This window comes from Solea solea, chromosome 4, assembly GCF_958295425.1.
Source record: "Solea solea chromosome 4, fSolSol10.1, whole genome shotgun sequence".
Classification (NCBI taxonomy): domain Eukaryota; kingdom Metazoa; phylum Chordata; class Actinopteri; order Pleuronectiformes; family Soleidae; genus Solea; species Solea solea.
In genome coordinates, this window is record NC_081137.1 from 23201634 (window position 1) to 23224891 (window position 23258).

A 23258-nucleotide genomic window follows, 5' to 3' on the forward strand; every position below is an offset into this window, starting at 1 on the left:
TATTTATCTTTGTGTTTTTTTCTATGTTGTGATCAATGTGCACTGCCTGTCAAATATCTGTCATCTCTGTCAAAGCAGTGAGTTGCGACATCACTCGTCGTGCCGCTTCCGAGTTATAGACTTCAATAATATAATCATTTCGGGGGGAAGAAGGAAAATCACACAAAAAAAAAGAGTATTTACTTGTCAAAGTGACAGTGTCACTGGTCTCTACTCTTTGCTATCATTAATAAACCATCACTGATTATACTAATATGCTTTTAACACATCATCATCATGTATTATCCCTGAAGTTCTTTCACCTTTTGTATTTATCTGTGGTCCTGTTGTGGTCCAAAGTGCCACGTTGTATAGTCTAGACCTGTGTTAGACGCCGTCTCTCGCACACACACACACACACACACACACACACACCTTTAGGGCCATGAGCTTCTCCGTAGCAATGTCGAGTGGCTATCATCAGTGTTCAGTGTAGTCGAAAGAGTGATAACGTCTCATATAAAGTGCCAAACTGACACATGCAATAGAAAATATCCACCTATGACGTCATTTGTGAATCCAATCGTGCTGATTTGTGGACGTAAAATTTAGCCTTTTCGTCCAGAAACAGCCACAGAATGAACGTTATGTTCCCCCAGACGACAGTGCAGAGCCCACTCTATATACACACCTATCTACTAACAGAGCATGTCATGTGTTTGAACCGCTTTGCAGAAAACATACAGTATAAAGATGTTTTTTTGTTGTTTTTTTTCAAATGTCAGTTTAAAGCTTGTCTATTATATTTATAATATTTATATTCTGTGCACTCATGTACATGCAGAGGTTCCTTCCAAGGTGTATGGAAGGAACTAGAATGTGTTATGGTTCAGAAACAGGGACGTTTTCAAGGACTGGCACAGACTCATGCACTGTTTCATCTGGTACTTATAGCCTCATCATTGACATGGACTTTAATTACACTGTGTTTTTATTTATTGATTGATTTATTGATTTATGGGCCCACAAATGAGACATTTATGTGAATGGCACATGTAGATATTTTCTATTGTTGTGTATTTATGTCAAAAATGCAGAAAAAAAAACAAAGAATAATGACACACACTGGAATGACAGAGCTCAGTAAAAAAGCTATCTAAGAACAAAAATAAATTTCATATGATTCTCATACATACATTATGTTAGTCGTTTGCTATCTATGTACATTTGGGTATTGTTATTAAATGGGGCGTTGCTCAATTCTGCATAATATACGATAAACCTTCTGGGAAAAACTCTGTTTTACAATGAATTCATTGCATTAATCAGTGCATATGTTATTATTATGATTATAAAGTTATGTTTTCTTGGTCCTTAAGAAGCTCAAGTTGCCATGGAAGCAGTTCCCTCCTCCATAATTAAACCAAAAACATATACATACTCTATATTTGACTTTGTCTAAAGTTCCACATTTCACAAATCTTCTTTCAGCTAACGGAGAACGACGTGGCAGACGTGTCATCCGTAAAAATGGTTTCAATTATTGAATAAAAACACTGCAGAATGGTGACAGGAGGGAGTTCAAGTAAAGTTTCAAGCCACAGACGGAAAACGCTCACATCAGCCTGTCAACAGTCTAATGCTGTAGTGTGTGTGTGTGTGTGTGTGTGATGCAAGGGAGAGGATGATGCTGAAACAGATTCACTTTCACTGTAGAGCCAAAATCATTTCATAAGCACTACAGAAATGCAGTGAGCGAGTTCCTAATGAGAAAACGTATACTAAAAATATCTTACGTATTGTATTAGGATGAATTTATGTCAGGCATCATCATATTTTAATAATGTTGCCATGAATGTAAAACAGTGTGTTGTATAATCCACTAAAATAGGGAGTCAAACAATTATATACAATATATGAAATATATGAAAAGCTAAAGCACCTGCACAAACACTTATGAGGTTAAAAAAAAGAACCTCCCATTGTATCTTTTTCCCAACTGCTTTAATTATACATTTTTAAGTTACTATATTGCAATAAAGATATTTGTGGGGATATTGAACAGAATTTCAAAGTAAAAGTGTTTGCTGTGATGTGGAATCATGTATATACTTCACATTTATGACGTTTAATACATCCATTCATAGCAAAAACTGACAATAACCTCGTTTTTGTTACCTTAGTAACATGTGGACAACCGTAAAACACTAAACAAGGAGGTTGCACTGCTGGACGTCGTCCTCTTTAATTAACCTGAGTTAGATATGCAAATTAGACTGTGTGGTTCCTCACGTACCATTGGAGCAGATGGGCGGAGTCTCAGGAGGACCGGACAGCAATTGGTGCGGCCACAGAACCAGAAATTGCCTCACGCCCACCGGAAGAGGACAAGAAGCTGGCTCCCAGTCCACACCAGGTGCCTCTGAGAGTCAGAGTGCCCCATGCCGCGTTGAGAATTGTGAGCTTGTGTTTGAGTATTAGTCTCAAGGGTGGCACAGTGTTGAAAGTTGGGCTTAATAGGAAACTAAAAACTGATTCTGACTGCACGTAGGATTCATTTGCTGTGTTTAGAGATGCTGTTCCCACTTTTTTGTTGTAAAGTGAATCTTAGTTATTTTCAAGTGGAGTTTCATTTTTGTATTGTGTTCTAACAAAGTAACCTAGCTTGTGATTCTTGTTTTATTTGAACAGCATCCTCTGCCCTTTTTCTGTTTGCCCATTTTGTAAATTATTTAAATAAAGTAGAAATTTAAATTGAAATAAATAAAATAATTAAATAAATTATATTTCTTTACCACATGCCACCTTGGTTTTATGTTATTTCTCTCTTAACGAGCTGGGACGTAACACGGGCCATGATTTCACATGATATTTAGTGGCAGGCCTCATTTTGCCCACAGAATGATGATATTTGACCTCCTCCTTGTTAACGGTCCTGCCCTGATCATCAAATCTGCTCTTTACTTTTTTGAGTCGTGCCGTTCAAAGTCAGACTGAAAGACAAACACGAGGGGTAATCAAGTGAGTAATTTAATGGGATTAACAGCTAAGGACATTGGTTTAAGCGGGGCATAACACCAACACAAGCATATTTAAATTTAATAGGAGAATTTCTACACGGGCACAGTACAGCCTGTTCCTGTCCTGTCCACTGATTCTCTTCCTTCCAGGAAAGTGCACTTGAACGAGAGCAGCAGTTGGCCGACGGACGCCCGCGCTGGCACTTCTCCCTCGACTGGGCAGGGTGGCAGCTGCAGAGGACGGCCACTGCAGCCATCTGATTATTACACAACTGTCTTCAATGTAGCACAGCACCGTGCCATCATCGCAGGCCCTTTCATCAGCTGAGGTACAAGCTCTTCAGAAAGTATGGAGGTGGGGGCGCGCAAGGGGCTCATGCATGAATAATGCAATCTGCCACGGCTCACTTTTTGGAAGTTCACACACCCATGCTTTCATTACTAGGAGGTAGCTAGAATGTGAATGTGCAGGATGCACATTTAGGGGTGGGGCAAAATATGAAATACGGCGATATATCTTCATCCTGACTCATCCTTTTTTTTTAATTTAAAAACTATTATTAAATTACTATTAAATTATAAAGACCACGCGACAAAAATCGATAGTATTTCCACGATTCTCGACCTCTCGCAGCCCTGAACCCATAAGCAACTTCACAGTTTTGCAGTTTTGCACTTTCTGTTCTGTTAATGCAATCGTCGCATTTAATGAATCATTCTGACACGACGTGTTTCCAAAGCAGATTTGGACCTAAAGCAAAGCAATTATTATGACACGGTGAACAGATGATGCTCTGAGGAAGATCACAGACGTATTTCCCTCGGGCGCTGTTCAGCGGCTGCCCACTGCTCCTAATTCTAGAAAGGTTCAGAGTAGAGGACGGGATAAAGGGGATTAATAAAGTACCAAAAATAAAAATCCGAAATGATAGAATTGAACCATCAACTTAAAGATAATTTGACCTTTTTTAGACCCTCACCTCACTGCCCCTACCTGCCTGCATTAGCACTGAGTTATGGTGGGGGGGTGTGACCATTCCTGCCCATCTAAGTGTTTCCAGGACCTTTGTTTTCCCTGATGTTTCTCATGTTTGTAATATTATGCATTTATCAGTGTGTGCATGTTTCAGCCTGCTTTTCTGCAGGGCGACGGCTGCATCACTTCTCTGAGCCAAGTCACATGTATACACGAGGATTAATAACCAGGGCTTAATGTCAAGTTAGCCCCAATACACAATCATCACAGTGAGATGCCAAATATGATCCTTAATACACTGGGTGAAGAAGTTTTCATCATCTCAGCAAATTACAAAATAATGTTTTGTATTTGAAATATGGATTTTACTCAGAAATACTGCCAGTCCCACTATAATATTTGACTTTATTATAGCATCATGTAAGATACATTTCCAAGCCCTTCGTATAATAAAGGTATATTCCCTTTCTGTTGTGTGTATTGTGTGAACTACACTAAGATGATGTGTGATGATGAGTGATCTAACTGACATGACCGAAATAAACATCAAGATTCAGTGTTAACAGTCAAATGCTCTAAGAAGTCCTGAAGAATTACAGATGTTGGTAAGAACACTGCTGTGAAACTATGTTGCATGGGTTCGACTCTCAGAAGAAACAAGACATTTTTATGTTCAACATCCAAAGTGAAGATTGAAAAGACACGGAAAATTGAGGAAAACCACCAGGAGTTCATAACACAGTGGATTTCGTTCACAACCATAAGGTTGAGCAGTCCAAAAGGTGGCAGGTTCAGTTCCACAACCCCACATTTGTCCCACTCAATGTGGACAAAGTTTCAATAAAATAACTGTCACCTCACCTTCCAGTACAAGTCTACAAACTGTGTCAACACTGCAGTGGTAGAACATAACCTACCACCTACCACCTTTCAAACTGGACAACCTTATGGTTATTAACAACACCATCATGCCCTGATGCTTTTCAGCTGTGGTGGCAGGTAGGTGACAACTTCAGTTCTGTCTTTGGAAACAGAACCTGCTGGAGCACAACATCCTTATGGTCAATGACTGCCAAATAGCTTTGTCTATGGTCATTAATGACTAAACAGTTAGCTCACTTGGTTAGGCATCTGCCTACAATTCCTGAGGTCATAGGTTCAATCCCCTGCCATGCTTATTTATTTTTTTATTTTTTAAACTTCAGATTGTGTTAAGTACTGTTACATGTTGATCCTAAAATGTCAAGGTACTTTTACAAATTCTAGTCATACATGATTCACACGCCTTAAAACCGAATAAGTTAAATACACCAAGAAAATGTTGCCATCCAGGTCAGCAAGAATAGCTCCTCTTGTAAATCTAAGACTTGTATGTCAGAGATTGTGAGTTCAAATCTCACTGTGTTGTTGTTTTTTTTAGTTCAACATTTAATGGAAAAAGTCAAAGGCTCGAAAAAAACTTAGACAACTGTGAGAACAAATAGCTCAGTGGATAAGAACGCTGTTGCTGAGTTCTGAAGTCATAGGTTCAATTCTTACAGAGTTCAAAATATTTTAAAGTTCAACATCCAAAGTGAAGATTCAAAGGAGACGAAAAGACGGTTATGCTCCAGAGATTCATGGCTTGGTGGATTAATTCACGACCACAAATAAGGTTGTTCAGTCCACAAGGTGACAAGTTCAATACCCCGACTGTGGGGTTGTGCAGAGTGCAATGGGTGTCAGCCTCGGTTCCAAAACAGCAGCGGTGTCAGACTCGGGTCCACAACTGCGGGTTGTGCGTGCAGACTCGGGCCCAATACAGCAGAACGCAATGGGTGTCAGCCTCGGTCCCAAGACGGCAGAACGCAATGGGTGTCAGCCTCGGTCCCAAGACGGCAGAACGCAATGGGTGTCAGGCTCGGTCCCAAGACGGCAGAACGCAATGGGTGTCAGGCTCGGTCCAAAGACGGCAGAACGCAATGGGTGTCAGGCTCGGTCCCAAGACGGCAGAACGCAATGGGTGTCAGGCTCGGTCCCAAGACGGCAGAACGCAATGGGTGTCAGGCTCGGTCCCAAGACGGCAGAACGCAATGGGTGTCAGGCTCGGTCCCAAGACGGCAGAACGCAATGGGTGTCAGGCTCGGTCCCAAGACGGCAGAACGCAATGGGTGTCAGGCTCGGTCCCAAGACGGCAGAACGCAATGGGTGTCAGGCTCGGTCCCAAGACGGCAGAACGCAATGGGTGTCAGGCTCGGTCCCAAGACGGCAGAACGCAATGGGTGTCAGGCTCGGTCCCAAGACGGCAGAACGCAATGGGTGTCAGGCTCGGTTCCAAGACGGCAGTGCAAGCTCGGTCCCACCCCCCTCCAAAAAGGGGCAAAAGGTTTTTTTTTTTTTTTTGGGTTGTGGAACCGGACCGGACCGGTACAACCCCGCCGTTGTGGAACCAAACCCGCCAGAAAAGGTTCTGGAACCGGTCCGGTTCCAGAACCTTTTCTGGCGGGTTTGGTTCCACAACGGCGGGGTTGTACCGGTCCAGCGGGTCCGGTTCCACAACGGCAAGGTTTTACCGGTACAACCCCGCCGAACTGAACCCGCCGGACCGGTACAACCCCGCTTTTGTGGAACCAAACCCGCCAGAAAGGTTCTGGTCCAGTGGGTTCGGTTCCACAACGGCGGGGTTGTACCGGTCCGGCGGGTTCGGTTCCACAACGGCGGGCTTGTACCGGTCTGGTCCGGTCTGGTTCCACAACCCAAAAAAAAAACTTTTGCCCCCTTCTGGCGGGTTCGGTTCCACAACGGCAGAGTTGTACCGGTCTGGCGGGTTCAGTTCCACAACGGCAGGGTTGTACCGGTCCGGCAGCTTCGTTTCCACAACCTGGAGTGGGTCCACAGGGTTGTTCCAGTCCACAGTCCCCAGCTCCCTGGAGGTGGTAAAGGGTTGGGAATAGATTTTTTTAAGCTTTAGCCGCACAGTGAAAAAATTCCTCTTCACAAAAATGAGGTTCGGGGTCCAGGTTTTTAGCAACTGTGGCTTAAACATAATCAGAACACAAATTAGACTTGTGCGTGATGAATGAGTGAGCATCACTTTTCCATTGTTAATGGTGAAAACTAGTTCTCGTGCTTTGACTAATTTCAGTTGAAGGGATAAGTGTGTGATAGTATGAGGTATTACCAACACATTATCAGCACAGGGAAGTCATTGTTTAGATAATTAAAAGACAAAAAAACTAAAACATTAGCTCCTCTTTCAGGAAGTGCACAGGTTGTAGGACCTGTCTGCAAACATTTCAGTTGCAAACTATTTTTTTACTTGACCTGCCCCCTACTGGCCAGACTAGATACTCATTATTGACAGTTTTGATGTTATATTGTATTTTGACATTTTATTACTGGCCAGACTAGATACTCATTATTGACAGTTTTGATGTTATATTGTATTTTGACATTTTATTATTGACAAACTATTTATATTTGGACAGTTTTTGTTGACATACTATACTAGCACTAGGATTTTCGACAAGTTGCCGTCATGTGTCTTTACTCTTCACTTTAAGTCACCGCATGTTTGTCTTTCTTATTCACCTCACTGCTGATTACAGTGACAATGAAAAACAAGTCACCATCGTGTTGAATGAAACATTGTATTTATTGTTTAACTTTATACTTAATTTTGTTTGGAGAATCTCTTATCCACAACAATGTCAATACCTCATACAAAAAGGCTTTAATACACCTGAACTGTCCCTTTAACTGCAGATTTAGACTGAAGATTTACAAAGTAGTAGCCATTTTAACATGTTAAACTGTGGCCATTGCGGTAAATGAGTGGAGAAACGTGACTAAATACCTAAAAATGCGTTTTACTGTGAACTATATATCGATCCATATCAACACAGACACTTTTATTTTGAAATTCTAGTAAAGTACTGCTTTTTTTATTATTATTATTATTATTATTATTATTTGGCGTGTTGTGGCAGTTACATTGACTACACGTAAATGGTGAGACGGTGATCATGTGTTTACATGCGGAGCAGTGACGTCACATTAGCTGCAGCACTAGCAGCAGGTGTAATCTAAACACCTGTGATCGGATCGCTCAGGTCGGATGTTAAGAGCGCGTGTGAACACAGCGTCAACAGAAACATCTAAGAACCGTGTGGATGATTTACGCAGCAGTTACCACATGTTGCGCGCGTTTGTCTCCTCGTTTTCCTCCTGTTTCTGTCTCGCGTGGAAGAAGAAGCTCCGACCGGTAAAAACAAAGTGGATCATTCCAAATAAATCGACACGGAGGGGGGGAGGAGGAGGAGGAGGAGGGGGAGGAGTGGAATGTACCAAGTCACGGTAAGTATGCCATGGCCTTGAAATCAATGTTGTTGTTTTTAAAAAGACCTTTGAATGAACTTTTAATGCCAAAAATGGGTAAAAGAAATTAATCGTCATGTTGTCAAAGCCCTTTTTTTCCAGCTGCTAATTGAGCCTCTTGTGACTCTGAGTAAAGAAAGACTCACAACAATATGAAGTATATGTAAAATGCCTCTGAAATGATGTGATGTGTAAGGTTCTGTTCGTTATTAATTTACCTTCTCACCTCCTGCTGAGCACAGGTGTGACCCACATACAGCGTCCTTTTATTTTTAAAGTGAGCTCTAACATCCAGCACAGTCTGACAACCTTGCACAATGTCTTTTTGTAGACACGGTAGTGAAAGCGTCTTAAAGCGCGTGTTTTATGGGCAACTTAAATTCAATGACCCTTGTTGCTTGGTGCTGTGCACTGGAGGATTTGCACGTTCCTCTCATAACGTCACTCTTTGCTATTTTTCTGACTGTCCTGAAGCTTTGAAAGTTAGGTTTTGATTTTAGGATTAAAAGACAGAATACAGCACACTGTTATAGTGAAGACTTGAGAAGTGTAAACAATGATCTGATCTGCTTTTTCATGGTTTTTAGTGTATATTTTGAGTGAAAACTCACATTTAACCATTATTAAAATAACCTTTACTGCTAATTCATAAAAAAAAACACAGCTGGCACATCTTCATCTAATAAATAGTATTTTGAAGCTCTACTTTAATATGTTGAGTTGTACAAAGAGCAAAACACTTATGAGTGATAAACACCTATCAGCTGAAAGTCAAGGTCACCCAGCAGGTCACTTAAAGCCATGAGGGTAAACCCGGGCCAGAACTCTATCAGCACTTATCGATGTCAACTGTGACGTCGTCTCATTAGCACGTTTGACACGTTGGATCAGTACAATTTACATATTTTACGTCTGCTTACAGCACACTTTTTACTTACTTCTTAAAACAGATGTACTGGATGACAGGAGCTGAGATAAAGGCAGCGCGACAGATCAAGAGAACGCCCGCGACGGTGTCATAATCAATCAGGCGCCATTGATTATCGGGGGCAAAAATATTGCCGGACTGCACCAAGTGGCACGCAGTTATTTTTGAACCTCAGACGAGTTGATGAGTCATATCCACAGGGCTCTTTTATCAACGCTTCAATAATTATTTGTTTCTTATTTCTGTAGTGAGTGTCATTATATTAGGTCATGGTGCATTTCTTTACCAATAACAAGAGACAGTTTCTAGCTGCTAACCTGGGGAACTGGTGGGTCAGTTGTTGGGCTGAGCATGGCACCCTGCAGGCAACAGCAGAGGACAGACCAAGGACTACACTGCATCCTGAATAATAATCTAGCTGTCACCCGTACCAAGTCAAATTGCCTTCATGTGTCCGAGGTTGGCTGGAATTACACTCTTGGCAGCAGTCAAAATAATGTACAATTCAACAGTTTGAAGATGTAGAATATACGGCACATAAACTACATTTGTATACTTCCATTCTAATGAAAAGTAAGCTAATGTATCATCTTGTGTTTAATTCTACTCTTTATCTTGTCCCTATTTGCTGATGCAAATGAGCCATCCTCCCCACAGGGGGCCATTAAAGATTCATTGTATCTGAAGCACGAGTTTGGAGGTCAAGTTGTTAAGTTGTTACTTAAACTGAAGTCTTCACCATTTCTCACACAGCGCCAAATTAGACCTCACTCACGATTTATTCTGACAAGGAAGTGTCTGGTGCTGCGAGTGGGAGGAGGAAGGGAAACCTACACAGTTCATTTCAGATTCTAACATACAGTACATATCTATTTTTGGTGAATGGCTGGCTGCTTCTGACCAAGTTAGAATTGTATTTCCCAGTTTTTGATCCGTGTTTATTTATATCACGGCTCGGCGGAGAGCAGCCAAATCAGTATCTCACAACAAAGTGACATATTTAATTTGGTTGGCGTGTGAATAAACCTCTGACCAAATGCAGTTCACACTTGCGTCACATCGAGCACTGATTTCATTGGTGTATATAAATAATCTGACAGAATTAGGATTGTTGTTGCACGGTATCTTTCACGTCTTCCATTGAAAACAAGACCAATTTAGTTTTTATATTACAATCACAGTGTGACATGATTACACATTTGGGTTTACCTGTGATATTAGATGCAGTAGAATTGAGTCAGGACTCAGGATTCACTTTGGCATCAGAAGGTTGTCGGTTTAAAGTTTTGATGATGAGTTCATCAGCAGCAGAAATGTTGTAACTGTCAAGTGAAACAAAGAGATGTGAGCAAAATGGAATGTATTTCATTCGCTTCTTCACGTTGACATATGAAATCTGATCAAATAGAACAATCTGTTACACTTAAAACAGGATGGGAAACTTTTTGGACACTCCTTATTTAGAAACTACTCTGTAGTCCACATAAAAATGTGTTTTATAACTCCGATAAAAGATTTAAGAGATTTCCTTGGGATTACCTGTACACTTTAGTTATCTCCCTGCAGGGCCACTGTGTGTTCTGGTGTTTTACTTTATCTCTGCAGACGCCTCGGCTCAAACTATTTTTGGGTCCTTACTGTCTTATTGATGCAGGACATAAAATGAGAGTATAATACAATTTGGCATTGGTTTGGAATCAGTAATTCATCTCCGCTGCCTCCTTGTATTATTGTTTCCCTAAGCATCAGATTATGTTAAAAGCCTGATAATTCAATCCCGTGCCATTAATCGGCCTGGCTGGGATGGTATTTCCTTTTCAACCCAATCGTATACAAAGGAAACACAATCTTCTATAATCTTCTGTTAGAACTCAGAAACTGATTGAGTTTCATTAAATATTCGCTGTCAGGTATCACGTTACATCTCTGTCATTTCAAACACAACAATTTATGATAGATTAAAGAGTACTGGGTTCAGCCATGTGGATAAATGTTTGTTTGTCTATTCTTTTCTGTTGCTATTGCAATGCAACGCAATAGTGGCAAACACACAGTAACAGTATTGCAACAGTGGCATGTTGTGAATATGACATGTTACTGATGGGGTCAAATGCAAGTTACTAAAAATGACTAAATTGTACTTGAATATTTCTACCCGTGTGACCTCGGTGTGTTTGTGCAGCCACGTCCATATACTCAAAAATGCTTCCATAACATTGCTGGAGGAGCACACTTTTCAACCACGCCACTGCCCTTGACAGTGCCTCTGTCTATGTGACCATTTCTGCCTATAGGCTCCCCTGAGGTGATGGTGCTCCCGCGTCAGACCTGTCGAGCTGAGGAAACTGGATCTCCCGCTCCCCAAAGTGCTGGAGAGACCCGCGGTTGCATGCCTAAGATATCTCCTCGGCTGGCAGTCCACTCCTCTGAGATTTCACAGACTCAGCCAAGCACACAGATGTGCGGTAAACCCAAACAACACAGTGACGCGGTGAGATTCTTAAATGTGTTCGGGACTGAAAGTGTTTATAAATTAGATGAAATTCACTGTAATTCTCATACGTTTTTCCTATGTTAACATGAATCTATCTATTATATATGAAGTATTTCCATTGCTTGTCAGGGTACGGATCGCAGCAGCAGCAGCAGCAGCAGCCAAAGAGCATCCACTGACACTTCCTTCAACCCTCGCAAAGGTTACTGAAGCATTAAAGTCAGATTAAACAAATAATCCCTTTAGCTTGTTGTGGGTCTGCCCCTGAGATTTCCTTCCAAATGGATGTTTCTAAACTACCTCCACGAGGAGGCTTGAGGAGGTATCCCGATTAGATGCCTGAACCACATCGACCGACACCTTTCGGTCCAGTGGAGCGGCACTTCAGCTCCTTTCTGGATTTGTGACCCTCTTACCCTGCGATACCAATGTTTCCATGACACGACGATATCCAAATGCTCTTGCAGGAGTAAAATGTTAGTCCACTGTTGCATGACCAGGACAGAATCTGTATTGCTGCTCCTGCCTCAAAGGTTTGACAAGTGGAAAAGGTTAACTTAGCCACATTGTCCCATTTTTAACAAATAAATAGCCCTTAATGTTCTGGTAATCAGCACCGTCCTTTAGAATCCTCCGATTTCTCTTAAACTGAGTTTACAGGCGCCTACAAACAGCTGCTGGAAATAAGATTTCAGATCGGCGCCGCAGCCATTATAGTTATTGATTTATTTAAATACATTTCAAAATTATAAGTCAACTGCAGCCAGTATAGTGCACAGAGCGCCCTCTGCTGGTATTTTGTATTATCCGCAAGAATAAAATAGTCACATCCAAAAAGTGTATTAGGAGTTTCGTATTTAAATAATCTTATATCTGAAAAATAGTCTGAAAACTTTACTTTTTAAAATCAGCTGATGAGAAAACCACTGGGTTCAAACTAGGTGACCACACCCACTTATGACACTACAGGCCTGACCTGTCATTTGTCATTTATCGATGTTATTTCATGCGAATTTATTGACTTTTACAGCTCTTTTATTTCAGCTATCAATAAAAACGATGCTGAACCATCTCCATTTCTCTTGATATACTGACAGTGAGTCAGTTCTCAGAATTTTACGGTGCCTCATTTATTTGAAAATGACCAACTACATACACGATTTGTTAGTGAATCATTCTAGACTGAACTCACTTTCAAACTGCATTCTGTGTGCATTGTAGTCAGTTGTATAAAACGCAGGAAAGCCATTACTGTTTTAAAAGCATAAGTAAAATGACCTGTTGGTGAGAAATTGTGTTAAATTAATTTCATTATCTAGGCCACAACAGAAGGTTGAAAAACCAGGCTGATGATTGTGGACTTATTATTGAATTTTTCTGTTAAAATACTCCAGAATGGCATCTACTTCAGACCCCCCAACCATCAGGGACTAAATCTAAATCCTGTAATTAAAATATAGCTGAAACACAAATGGCTGCAGTACACAAATACAAACATGTGGGGGCATTTGTTGCGTTAAAGTCAGTCGATCATGGACAACGTTTCATGTCAAACTCTCAGGTAAGAAGCTTTAACAACACTTCAATGTCACATCATCGCAGGGATATTTGTATATTCTGTATATTTATTCTGTATTTTGAATGAATGGAAAAATCCAGGTCGACTTAGTGTGTGAATATAAATGTGTGTCACCAGCCTACAGCCTATAGCATCCTAGAATAATCTCTAATTATACCACAATGCACAGGTTAGGTAGTTTAGAAATGGGTGGGGGGGTGTTTTCTTCGGTATTATGTCTCATTATCTCTAATATTAGCTCAGGAATTATGGGAATAAATAGTAACCTAAACCATATGTGTGTACGTACAGTGTGTGTTTATAAATCTCTGTCTGAATGTGATCCAAATAATATTTGTGTCTAAACAATATTACAAATGATGCATAAACTCTAAAAGTTCAGCAGCTCCAAGGTCAACAAGTCACTCCCATCATTGAAACGACATTATGTTGAAGACGCCGTCTCAGTGAAGAGTGAAGAGTGAAAAATCGTCGTCAGCTGTCTCAAACAATCATTCAAACGTTTAAATGTGGCGCAGCAGATGTTACAACCAGCACAGTCTTGGCATTCAGACGACCGTCGGACGACAAACTGTGGGCTTTGACCAAAGGTCAGAGGGTTTAAGGGGCTTTTTATTACATTATTAAACCTCAGCTGAAAAAATAAAAACCACACAATACTCGGGCGTTTTGGACAGAGTGTGATCAGCAAGACATCTTTGAATGATGAGATTCCGCTCGATGTGAGTGTGAGTTTAACAGGATTTACTTGGACTGATGTCTTGATCTCCCTCGCTCTCATTTCTCGTGTGTCTGACACTTTTCCCTTCAACTGTAGAAGTAACTAACAAAATAATGATAGATTAAATACTCTGATTATACATATATATATAAACGTATGTATACAGTGCTTAACAAATGTATTAGACCATCACCCAATTTGAGTTTCATGCCACAGCTGCCCTAAATGATCATCATCAAAATTATATTTTTATGTTTCTCTTTAAGCAAAATTATATTTTTAATGCTAAAATGTAATTATTATTCCATATCCATGAATTTTCAAATGTGTTGTTTTACAAAAAACCGAAACAAACAATAAAGAACATTATTATTTCATGATTAAGATGTCAAAGCATTTAAATACATTCCTAAAGTTGGTTTAATGTTATGCTTGATTAATCTCTTCAGAGTTGTTTGTTATTCAGTTTGTTATATGCCAAATAAATCACAATAGCATTTTTAGTTTTACTTTTTTGAAAGAATTATTTCTTTTTTTTTGTCATTTTTATGACAGGTGGTCTATTAAATGTGTTGTTTATTTATATAGTAAAAACTTCAGCTATGACTTGGTGTAATTTAATACCATTAGAGCTCCTTGGTTTGCCAAAGTTTAAATTTTCTTCTTATATTAAATACTGTAATCTCATAGAACCAGGAGTTTTTAAAATCTCAATCCCACCATGGATTATTTCTGAGACATTTTTGAAAAACAATCCGTTTATAAAGAGGGGAAACTTCGTGCAATTGACCATGGATATAGAAACATTTTCTGGGGATAAAAATATATATAAAGCATGAAAAGTAACAAAAAAAAAAAAGTAAATGAGGAGAAAAAATAAAAAGGAGGAAAAATTAAAAAAAAGTAATTAAAATTGAATGAGCCAGCTGCTAAATTGTGTTTTGTCATGAATAAGCCACAAGCATTAAACTTCAGTTAATATTTGCATTGCTTGGAACAAGTTAAACGATTCTTCCTGCGTAACATATTTTACCAGAGAAGATAATTATGCTGAAGGTTGTGGAAAATTGACTGGGTGAATCTTCTTCACTGCCTTCACTTTACATTCATTCTCACGTGGAACATCCCGGCTACTGCTGATCTCTCAGCTGTCCAAGGTGGAATTTACACAAGAAGGAACCACCTCTTCATTTTACATCAGTAAATTCAATTTTCACAATTCTTTCGCAAAATATTAACAACCAACAACCTCGAATTTCTGGAGGATTAAATAACGACACGCTGGGATGTGAAGCAGCAGCAATTATGAGGAATTATTTTCCAATCAATTAAAGTAGAAACCTATTATTATGATTATTAGATACATGTTTGCTCACTTTTAAAGGCTCATACTTTACTATTATTACATTTGAAAACAAGGGAACATAATGGTGATATTTTACAATATGCAGCTCTTTTTGAGAGTTGTCACACACCTCAGTGGAATCTTGTGGTGTCGGATTGTTCTTTATTTTGATCGGTGAGCGTTTCCTTCCTTCCTTCCTTCCTTCCTCAGGGCAAAGGGAAGGATGCAAAACTCATTGAAATGTTGCACAACTCTCCCTTTTATCTCTGTGTCTCTTCTTCTTTCCTTGCATCAGACGTCGTATGAATGGCGAGCTCTTGCTGGCCCCTCAGGTACGGTGTGTGTTTTAATTTCCACCACGTTATCTATTCTTCTGTGGTCACCTACACTCAGACACGACTACATGTGGACCGTTTATTTTCTCATTTATGCGTTTGTTGTTGTCTGTGCGTCGGTAAAATATTCACAGTGACCATTTGGAATCTGCTCAAACATCCTCTGTCAAGAAAGTAAGAGTTTTGGAGCAACTTTGACGCACGACGGTTTCAAAACGTCAGTCCTGACCAAGGCAATATCCTGTCACTGCAGCGGTTTTACATTACAACATTCTATAACATTAATGTTTATTTACTCTTCTGATTAATATCTGACGTTGAAGGGGAGGACAGTGAAATAGAAAGGGAATGAGGGAAGTTGACTTATTTATTTATTTATGAAATTATTTAAACACGGAAACATATCGAGGAGCAACCTCATTTACAATATAGCCGAGACAAAACACAAAATGTTTGAAAAATACATAATCATATCCGAAAGAAGTGACAAAAATAATGAAAACAGAGAAGTCTAGCTAAAAACAGGAAGAGGTGGAAGTGAAATAAGATGAAATTGTGGATTTAAATTGTCCCAATGATGCATGCCTGTACAAAATGTCTCCATAATCTAAAACTGACATAAAAGTTGCCTCATTAGCTTCCTTCCTGCAATGAAGAGGAAAGGATCATTTGTTTCTGTAAAAAAAAAGAGAAGCTTTTTGAGTTTAGTTACCAGATTAGACAGATGATGTTTGAAAGTAACTTTGTCATTGATCGATTTTAACATTATTAGTGGAGATAATTTGATTATTGTAAGTGATATTTTTTTGATTTAGTGAAGAGCACTTATTATTTTTCACACATTTTTAACACCACACACGGATGTTGTAATTGATGCGTCCGAATAATCTTGTATATTAAACATTGTTGTAATCCCTTTATCCTCTCAGTGGGTTTCAGCGTCTGTAACTCTGTTTTACTCTTCTTGAAAAGTCATTATTTCTAATGGCTCCATTGGCCTGTATTTTTGCATCCACGGAATATTAATATTCCTGGCTGTAAGTGACTGGACATTGTTTTTTGCTTTGTTGTGGTTAGTTAGGTGTTTACTCTCTCTCAATCTGGAGCATTAACTCAAATATATAGATATAGAACTTCTTTATCATCACTAAAATGAACTTTACAGTCTATTTATTCCACGGTGTTTTTATCCACAGCTCAGCGTGGTTCCTAAAGACTCATCTATTTTCTTGTCACATGCTTTTTTTTTTTTTTTTTTTTAGCTCATCTCAATTTCATCCAGCCCTCTGTGGGCTTTTTTCTGCAAAATGCATGTAATGACAAACAGCGATAATGTAAGCCTCTACCCTCTTAGTGTGTCGCTCACACTATGTTATCGTGGTTTCATGCCTTTTATGGCAACTGAGGCTGCAGATGTGAAGGTGTTTTTTCGCCTGCAGCATTCACTGCCGTCTCTTTGGAAGCATTATTCGGCGGATGTAAGAGGCAGGAAATGGCTTACAGTATATCTGGACCCAAATGCAGCTCTTTCATCTCTGCTGAAACTCAGTCTTAATGTTTACTGTAGATGCTGAGAGGGAGCTGACATAATCATATCATTGTGGTGGTATGAAGACAATGTGAAAGGGACACTGACAATAATTAGCTCAAGTCAACAGTTGTCACTGCACTGTCTTGGTCCTAAGACTATTGTGAACTATTCATCTTTAAACCTTGTTAACCCACCTCTCCTGCAGTGTGTGTGTGTGGGGGTCATTACAGGTGGGAAAGTGTAGCTGTATAAACTATAGCTCTAAAAGGTCACATACATTCTACTTAAATAGTTATATAGCAAACATCTCACCATGTGCAACTTTATTTTTAAAGTGAAACATGATTAATTTATGAAGGTGAAAGTGAGATCTAAATATCTTTAGAGAATGGACTAGAATAGATATTCTATAATAGAATATGCAATTAGTAATGGTTATTCTGAAAACGCTGTAAAAATAAATAAAAACTTAAGACACATGAATGTATATTATATTATAGTTATTATATTAATTATAAGTATTATAATAAAGACCAATAAAGTGCTTTGAAATAGAGGGTCTAAAGCGGGGGTGTCAAACTCAAATGACCTGGGGCCAATGAGCATCTAGTCTGGTCAAGAAAGACAAAAAAAAGTCAGAAAAAAGTGGGTTTTTTTTTTATATTTATACTTCAGAATAATAACATATATGATGCAAAATAAATCTATTAATGTAAAAAAATATGAAATAAATCTAAAACTAAGCAAATAACATGGAGTTGTCAGGTCTGCTCTGCTCCGCCCTGCAGATGTGAAAGCGTGCACATGCATGCAGATGTGTGTATGTCTGTGTTTGGGGTGCAGTACGTCGTACAGTAGCTGCAGAGACCCATTGTGCAGTGACGGGATGTTGTAAGCTCCATCCTTTCATGGAGATCAAAGTCAGACTCCAGGCACTAACAGTCTGATGTGTGCAGCCAGTTTGGTGCCACTGCTGCCACTGACCTGGCTCACCAAGTTTTAATTTGGACTAAGATAGATGGCCTTATTTGCCCGTCCGCTGTTAGGAGGCAGACACGATAGCAAGTCACTGGAGTGGCTCACAGTGCAGTAAGATGTGACCTCCCAGTAAGAGCTGAGCTCCCGCCAGTGTGAGGGAACTACAAAAGAGGGAGACACACATATCCATCCACTATCTATCCATCTGTCCTTTGACATTTGCAGGGGGAGCTGCAGCCATGTCTCAGCAGACATTCTCCCCAGAGGCAGGGTTCACCCTCTACAGGTCACCAGCCAATGACAGGGTCAACATACAAACTCCAAAAGGCAATGTAGAGTCTCCAGTTAACCCCGGTACAATCCACATAAATGCAGGGAAAAGGAACTCAGAACACAGAAAGGGCCCTTCTTGCTCTGATGCACCAGTATTAGCCACTACACTGCAAAAAATTAACATATGTACTAATGAAATTGACTTCACACATTTTTTTGGATGTATTTACTTATTAAGGCTGAAGATACTTAAGATAATTTGACTTGTTTGAAGAAAACACAAAAAGTGCCATTTTCTTGCTGCACTGGCAGATCATTTTGACTGAAACAAGTAATAGTGGTTATATTTTCTTGTTCTTTTAGAGGCATTTTTTGCAGTGTACGACGTGCCGCACAGACAAATCAAATTGGAAATTTGCAAGAACCTCCATGCGGCAGTAACGTCCAAATACACAACCCCACATTACTCGTGTTTTCTTCATATTTGCTTTATTTTGTCTGGCTTTTAGGTTATGTGGATTATTCCAAATGTTGTCACTTTAAATAAAAGATATAATTCAAAAGAACAACCACACTCTTAATAAATCTACCATTACACGAGGGCGGAAAACAATGGAGCAACAGTTAAGTGGGTATCAATGGGATGAAAAAGGTCATAAATTCAGTTAATATCCATTTTTAATGCAAGCACTAGATAGATAATTGCCATATAACTGAGACTGAAACTATCAGCTAGATAAATGTATATTTTTCCTTTCCATTTAAACTTACTTTTGCTTTCTAGAGGCCACTCAAAAGTTGTTCCCTCCTCTCGCTTGTCCCAACACAGAAGTACTTAATGTGACCCATTTTGTATTTTGTGTAGCAGTGGGATATCTGCCCGCTTATTGTGAGACGAGCTTTTGTAAGTATGACAAAGAGACTTGTGCCTACCAGGGAGCGTGATCTATCCTAATGGGGCTCGTCCGGATGTGCAGAGAGCTTTCGATTTGAGAATTTTGCTGCCGTCGATTTTAAAGACATACTTACAGAAACCAGCCGGCCTTGCAGAGCGGCTGCCACTCACACGGAGGGGAACCTGCACCTGGGCGAGGCTGCAGACTGCACTCAGGGTTTCTGATTACATTTAAGCAGCTCTGTTTTCCGGCTCTGACTTACACCATAGGGGAGTGTTACATTTACTCAGCAATTAATTCAGAGAAGACAACACACTCTATTGAATAGCTCGGCCTTGCAACTTAATTAAGGTGCAAGAAAGATCCACTCAACAAAATAAACAAGTTACTTTAAATTTAAATATTTCAATCCAACCTATAAACGCGACATCTGCCGCCCTCTTGTGGACTGAACTGGTGAAACTGACCGTGCCAATGGATAAGCAAGATTACAGCAATGCAACAATTATATGGAAGGGTTTGAATTAGTACAGTGTGATATCCTCATAAATAACAATATTTGAGATGTAGATCAGGAGAATTAAGCCAATATAAACAATACACCTGTCAATTTGTATCCAAAATCCAGCTATCCAGCCTAGCAGAGCATCATACTGTGTGAGGTAATTACTGTGTGGTCCAGCAGAGGGAGCTCAGAGAGCATCTTGCCCCCTTGGCCCATCAGAAAAAAGACAGTGATGTAATGTTTGCTGTGAAAATGTTGAAAAAGTATTGTGCAGGAAGTCGTTCAGCTTCAAAATCATTGATGGCAAAGTAAGGGAACTAAGAAAATCGCCAAGTGAGGTGGAGGAGAAGGCATCACCTGTGTGTGCAGGCATGGGGAAGGACATCTGAATGTCAAATAATTCGTCCTATTAAAAAGACAAACCGCCGACCACGACTGTATTCTGCTTCGCCCACATTTACCCAAATCTGTTCAGAGAGCAACTGTAGCCTCAGGCTGCCTGGAAGACAATCAAATCAGCTGAGCACCCTTCACAAATGACTCCAAACTAAGACTCAATTGGCTAATGTGGGCGAGAGCGATGAGCACAGCTTTCCTTTGACTCTGGTGCAAACTAAAGACTCTTGAGCCCCATGTCAGGGCACTACAGGGCAAATCACCGCTGATTAAATCATTTAAAATTGAAGTGGCTTGGAAGAAGGCAAATTCTAACTGTGCTCGGAAAACAGTGGACGACTTTTGCACTTTTATGATCTTAAAAACTGGACATGTAATGGAATTTTTTTTTCCCCCCCGAGTTCATGACCTTATGGTTATTTCATCTAACACAAATCATAACAACCAATGAAGGCCATGTCCTTCGGTCAGTGTAATAGACAGATACAGGAACATGGTTTGTAATGCATGTGTTGTTGTTGTTGTTCCCAGTGTGACAGTGTTGCCTCGGTGTAGCTGTAAACTGCTGCTGGTGCAGTCTTTTCCCCAGAGCAATATGACCGACAGGCAGAAACACATCTGAATGTTCCTTTACTTAACATAAATGTCATTGATTTTCTTTCTCATAACGCCTGAATCGCAAACACTGAATAATTCATATGAAACATGGAGGGGAAACTGGTGGTGAAATATTTAAGTCATTGTATGTGGTGGCAACAAAGGTGCATCAACTGCCTGTGAATAATTCCTTTCAAATGGAGGTCAGTTTTTTAATTATGTTAAATGTTGGCATACATGGCACGGAAGCAATAACACTTACACTGAATACGGCCCTTTTTACGTTTGTTTAATTTCCATTTAGTTTACAAATGCATTCTATGCAATATAAAAGTCTGATAATTAACCACATACCGAGATGACCCACTGAAATTCTGTCATGGTGGTCTATACAATGAGGGTTTGAGGTCATTGCAAAGAAAGGCAGAAAGGTTTCTGAGTTTGACGTATGAGTCACACTTTATCCACATACTTAATACTAATGTTATTTCAAAATCGGCTTCTTTTTCCTTCTTTAAAATAACTCCAAATGCCTAAAGACTCATCTTGCACTCCAAATCCTTAGCCAACTCATTTATTTATCAATTAATTATTCTTGCACTGCAGTGGAAGAATCTACCACTGCAGTGCAGCTACTGGCAAAGAACTACACTAACTTCATTGTTCAACAAACAAATTCCCCCATCTCATTATATTATTAGCAGTAGTGCGTGAGGATAACTGATATTTGCTGGTGAGACTACAGATTATAACTCCTAACTCCTCCACTCACTCCTCCTTTTACCAAGCAAACTACGGGAGCCTTCGTAGACCATAAAGGATGCAAACACTCTTTCTATAACTCTCGCCACTTTCCCACTCTTCCTGTCACTTCCTCTTTTGTTGGTTCATGTGGGCGGAGCTGTTTGTCATTCACGCTGTACAAAATGAAGGCACAAGATGGCAGCCTCTGTAAAGCCTAGGTGCTTATTCTAAGGCTTTAAAAACCAAAATGATTTGTATTTTCAAGTGATTATTATTCCCATGACATTTTCTAATGTACTGCGTTTTTGTCTGTTGATTCCAAAATAACATCAAGGCCACTTGCGGCAAATGCATTTCCCAAATCATCGAAACTGTGAAACTTGGCGTGAATATTTTTTTCTTTTGTATTATTGTCAACACCAATGCACCAGAATATCTCTATTTCCCATTAGCTGATAAATCCTGCATTTGTGACAACTCTTTCATCTATTAATAATCCAACATGGAGACACATATACACAGTGAGCCAGAATGTGAGTGAGTGCAGCACAATATACCGAGCAGAGGATGTGCAGGGAAGACGCTGCTGCTATTTTCAACACCTCCAAAGTTTTGTTTCCAAAAGTTCTTTCCTGGCAGTGTTTCAAAAAGAGACCTTTTTTTTTTTTTTTTTTTTAAAGTGATGTCTGGAGACTGGCGTCTCTGTCAGAATGAAATACGGAAAGACAGATCAGGAGGCCTTCATTTTGAGTGGCTGATGGAAATGGCATTGAGCGACAGAGTGAAGGAGGCGGGTGAAAAACTTTCAAATTGTAGAAGCTACAAGAGGCAGCTGTTCTGTATAAGCTTGATAGGGCCTGGGAAAACATGGCATCTAAGACATCTAGCTTTGTGAGACTATGGTGTCGAGGGAGGTGAACCTCTCAAGCACTAGACACCAATTATGGGAACTCTTGCCTAAGCAGATAATGAATGCTCCCCAATGCTAATGAAAGCCCTAATTATTTCAGACAAAGCATCTGGGATTGACACCGCAGGCTTCTGAGGGCAATGACTCCCCGCGCCTTCATGCCAAACGTCAACAGTAGCTGGAGAGGAAATCGTTGGACTGATAGGCTCCCACAGGGTGGCTTAAGGCTAGGTGGGTATACACAGATAGACAGATGGAGAGAGAATGAAAAGGAGGGAGCGTGGAGAGGGTATGAGGCGAGGTGCTGGTCAGGACGGGTCTGTCATTAGCAAAGAAATGCAATAGAAGGTAATCTGTAGTCACGTAGACCTCTTTGCTGAGTTGCACTGCAGGTCTCTGGGGAGCTGTCATGCCTTAACCACTACTGTTGCCTTCTAAAAGCTTAATGCTGAGGAGGAATTAAACCACTGTGTGTGTGTGTGTGTGAGGGAGAGAGAGAGCAACAAAGAGAAGATAGACAAGAGGAATGTATACTGTATATTATCTGATCTCTCTGTTTGACATGTTTGAAGTAGAGAGAATAATCAAACCCATTTTTAATGACTTCCTCAGTCACTTCTGCAGCTGATAACGAAGTGTTGTGACAATCACTGACAATGACGCTCCTTTCCAAGAGCCACAGTAACACAGTAACA

The 23258-nt window shown here is 40.0% G+C and overlaps 2 long non-coding RNA genes across 2 annotated transcripts in view; one reads left to right on the forward strand and one right to left on the reverse strand.

Annotated features, from left to right (window-relative positions):
• Nucleotides 1-6675: 6675 nt before the first annotated feature.
• Nucleotides 6676-23258, reverse strand: part of LOC131458752 (uncharacterized) — a 29483-nt gene continuing 12900 nt past the window's right edge. Inside the window, exons 2-3 of the long non-coding RNA XR_009240122.1 lie at nt 10469-10581; nt 6676-6881 (exon numbers count right to left, since the gene is read on the reverse strand). This is a non-coding gene — a long non-coding RNA (uncharacterized LOC131458752). The remainder of the gene's footprint in view (nt 6882-10468; nt 10582-23258) is intronic.
• Nucleotides 8248-11912, forward strand: LOC131458753 (uncharacterized). The gene is made up of 3 exons (XR_009240123.1): nt 8248-8310; nt 11554-11750; nt 11883-11912. It is a non-coding gene; the product is annotated as an uncharacterized LOC131458753 (long non-coding RNA).